The following is a 4301-nucleotide window of genomic DNA, read 5'->3' as shown; positions in this document are numbered from 1 at the left end:
AAGTGATGTAGTGACTAGAAGTGAAGTAATAGTGATGTAGTGACTAGAAGTGAAGTAAAAGTGATGTAGTGACTAGAAGTGAAGTAATAGTGATGTAGTGACTAGAAGTGAAGTAAAAGTGATGTAGTTTTTTAAAAAAAAAAAAAAAAAAAAAAAAAAAAAAATGCCTTGTGATAAGTAAGTATGTTGTGTTTGGAACAGAAATCAGTTCACGGCTATGTAACATTTTACTGTAAAGTATGACAAGGTTTCTTTTGGCTCATACCTTGAAAGGTTCAATAATTTCTAAGGTTTGTTTTGGCTTATATCTTTAAAAGTCCAATTATTTCTAGGTAACCCTTACCTTACTCTTTACCCGTCATAGGTGCATAGTGCATACCCTCGGACCAGATTGAAATCTGAAATGACTACACAATATCGGACTTGATTGGACCTAATTTAGATCAGATTGGACCTAATTTTGATCCGTCTGAAAGGAAGGTTTTTGTGATTTTTGAAATAAACGTATTCCTTTTTAAAGCCAAATTAAAGTTTGACCTAATGAGTTCCAATAAACTTCCACTGTTTCCTCGTGTGTTTCACAGGCGAGCATGAACTGCTGGAAGAAATCCAATCGATAGCCAACAAGAACGAGATCTGGAGAAGTTACATAGGTCTCGGATATCACAACTGTCTAGTGCCCACTGTCATTCAGAGGAACCTGTTCGAAAATCCAGGATGGTTAGTAAAAAAGGAATTTTAATTGTGCTAAGCATAAATGCTTGTTACAAATGTCGTTCCCTGCTTAATGCACTACGCTAAATTTTATGACTTGACTTGGACTCGAACCACTAACCTCCAGATCCGAAGCCCACTGCGCTAACCACTACACCACAGAGGTTGGTTGGTTAGTAGAATAGAATATCAATCAAGTCATGAAATCAGTGGTAGAGCAGAGCTTTTTCACAACTTTTTTGGATATCACAGCATTACTACTTAAGTTTACTATTATTTCTCATCTACTCGTATCACCAATCTTTTTATATTGGTAATGCCGCCACTTGTCGCTACTCGATCAAAGTAGCTACTCAATTGTCTCACGAGGCAGAATACACCCCAAAATTCAAGAACAGAGGGGGGGGGGAAATAAAAAAATTGACTCCGTCGGAAATCGAATCTGGGACCTAGCTTATTCTAAATTCGGGCAGATTTTCCTATCCTCTCCTCGAATGACCAACTGACGAAACGAGGAAATCTACCTATGTAGGTAGCCTTACAGAAAAACATGTTTTCTACTTAAATAATGAATTCAAAAAAATGTTATTAATTAATTCAAAAATATAAGTTATGTAGGTAACATCTTGTTTATTATTTCGGCATGTTTGTGCCATATTGACGTGGGATCAGGGTGTTTGTGTTTTACTGACGCAGGTTCGTCAGTAAATGGTTTCTTCAAACTAAATTGATGCCGATTGCAAGATGTGATGTGTTTCAATTTTCAATCCACTCGAGCCCAAATATTTTCCAATCTAATCGGATATTTGCAGTCATCCCAATGGCATCCATATTGTGTATTGTGTCAGCCCCATGACATCCGAATGTCAGCCCAAAGCAATGACTCTAGTTAGGGCTAATAAATGAGAGTAAAATTCCATCCCTCGGCTGGGATCGAACCCGTGCTCTCCTGTTTGATAAAATGTTAATGGTTTCTTACAGAAAATCCACACTTTTCCCTTGCTAAAGAAATAGCAAAGGTTGGGTGCGAAGGGCATCCACTCGTAAAATTTGTAGCCTTAACCAAACGTAAGCTCAAAACAATCAGTTAGGGCTGATTGAGAGGCTGACGAAAAACGCCGACCCCGTCTGTACACGGGAAAAGGCGAAGAAAAAGAAGACTCGAATATTTACAAAGTGTTTGTGTTTTTACTGACGTGGGTTCATGTTTACAGGGTGACCCAATACACTCCCTATCAGCCCGAGATAGCTCAGGGTCGGTTAGAAAGTCTGCTGAACTTCCAAACCATGGTGTCAGATTTAACGGGGCTGAGTGTTGCCAATGCTTCCCTTCTGGACGAAGCCACAGCTGCTGCGGAGGCCATGAGTATTTGTCATAGGTAAGTACACCCTACGACATCTGGATCAAAATCTTTGATGGAGGGAACTATAACTATTGAGATCTTCCCAAAATTTAATAGGTATCATTAGTAATGTCATTACTAATGATGGAATTCCGGATTTTCTGATTTTTCATCATCATTACTTGGAAATAATGACATTACTAATGATTGTGTAAGGTACCTAGAGGAGAGAAGGGAAGAGGATAGAAAGCTGAGAACGAACTTTCTCTGTTTAGGATGAAATCCGCCCCGGGCTGGAATCGAACCCGCGGCCTAGCGCTTACAAGCCAGACGCGCTATCCTCTAAACTCTCCCGCATTACCTTGTATAGGTTCTCTATATTTGTTGGTAATGGCAAGTAAAAATCAGCCCATATCAAGCTAACTTAGTAATAAAAATAAAATTTTTTTTTTTTTTTTTTTTTTTTAATCTCCTTATCCTATATTTCTATAGGAAGGAAAGTAATGTAATCGAGTGCATTTTTCGAGTATGATGATACCTTAAGGCTGTTCTGTTCCATCAACAATCAAAGTTCGACAAGTGTTTTCCTTCTATTAAAACTGTTGCGCTTCTGTTCTTTTCAGACTTAAAGAGGCAGAACCAATAGTGGCGGAAAGATCGTACGTAACTTTGATTTCTGTGACCTTGAACTTTTGCCAATAGCTTTCTTATGATTTGCTTGAGTAACACGATTAGATTGCATTTCTTTTTGTACGTCAACCCTTGCCTGCACGAACTGTGCACTCAGTGTGAAAGCTTTGAGAGAGAATAAACGGACTGAATAAGCAAAACCAATAAAAGTGTGATATGGGAGGTCAATAAGCGACGGGCTTATAAAAAAGAAGTAAATGAGCAAGATAGCAAGCAGGCTCAAAAATGATTGCCATAAAAATGTGGTGTCCTGAGTAGATCTTGATGTTTGAGACTTATAAAAGAACAAGTTGTAGAGGAATCATACACAATTGAGTTATAATGATATCCGTTTTCACACGCTCCGCCGTGCAGGTGAGGGTTAATGAAAGCTTTATTTGACATTCATAATGGTACAGTCTGTGGACAGTATCGCATAGATTTTTTTATATTTTCACCTAATAACTTCTTTATTGCACTTATACGTATATTGTATGTCATGTAGAATAAAGAAAAAAAAAGTCACACGAGTTCGGAACATGACTTTCTTGTACTGGCGTCATTCAAATGTAATATTCCCCTAAACGTACTGTTGAGGGAGCAGAAGAAGTCTCCAACTAACTCAATTTCCGCTTGCAAGGCATTAGAGGTGCTACCAACCAAGCTACCTCCATCGGTACCCCATATTGATGGTTGTACCTACCTATAAATTCGATTTGGTTTGTTAGGTGGGTTTGTTAGCTACTCTGCTGATACCTTTATTTGTACTTTTGTCGTTTTCTTTTTAACAATACTACTTAGTAATCTGTTGTTTTTAACAAAATCTTTACTTGATTGTTTTGTTATGGGTCTGTATCACTTTACCTTTATTTGTTTCATTGTTTTCTTTTCATTTTGCACCAATAGATATTTGAGGCATTTTTTGCATTTTCTAATATTTGTATTAATATTTTGAAGTAGATTGTGGTTAATACTGAGGAAATGAATGTTTTTCAGCTTCTTTTCTTTGTGACCGCTAACATTCCACTTAGTGGTTAATACTGAGGAAATGAATGTTTTTCAGCTTCTTTTCTTTGTGACCGCTAACATTCCACTTAGAACGGAATGCAACTAATTATATGTATAAGTGAATCTAACCTCAAGCTTTGAGTTTTTTTTTTTTTTCAACATCTATTAGACATAAATCCAGACAATTTAGTTTCTATCCAAGCACTTTAACGTAGTCCTGTAGTAGAGTAGGTATAGACATTGCATACAAACCGAATTATCACCTTTATCACAAGTTTCAATTGAACTGATAAGGAGAAAGATGCGCGGGTTCGAATCCCGTCCCGCGCAAAATCACGCACGACAGCATGGTAGAGGAGTCACGTAACACGTTTGTTGCCTGAGTTGCCTGATTGCTTCAGTCTAGTGAGAACACGCGTTAGTGAGACATTGCTCTCAGCAAACGTAATTTCTTGCTGAATTTAATTTTGTTAGATTTTTATTGCTTTTTACTGGATTTACTCGTATGTTTTTGGTGAATTAATTAGAGGTATTTATTACATCTAAATTGATTTTTTATTATTTTCA

The 4301-nt window shown here is 37.2% G+C and overlaps 1 long non-coding RNA gene across 1 annotated transcript; it reads left to right on the top strand.

Moving 5' to 3' along the window:
- The first annotated feature begins 248 nt into the window (after window positions 1–248).
- On the top strand, window positions 249–2087 carry LOC113468905. Its single transcript, XR_003392491.1, has 3 exons — window positions 249–290; window positions 585–720; window positions 1929–2087. It is a non-coding gene; the product is annotated as an uncharacterized LOC113468905 (long non-coding RNA).
- The last annotated feature ends 2214 nt before the right edge of the window (window positions 2088–4301 follow it).

Source organism: Diaphorina citri, unplaced genomic scaffold (genome assembly GCF_000475195.1).
Source record: "Diaphorina citri unplaced genomic scaffold, Diaci psyllid genome assembly version 1.1 scaffold887, whole genome shotgun sequence".
In the NCBI taxonomy this organism is placed as follows: domain Eukaryota; kingdom Metazoa; phylum Arthropoda; class Insecta; order Hemiptera; family Psyllidae; genus Diaphorina; species Diaphorina citri.
Note: the sequence above shows the minus strand (reverse complement) of the source record. Positions and strands in the feature narration are given on the sequence as shown.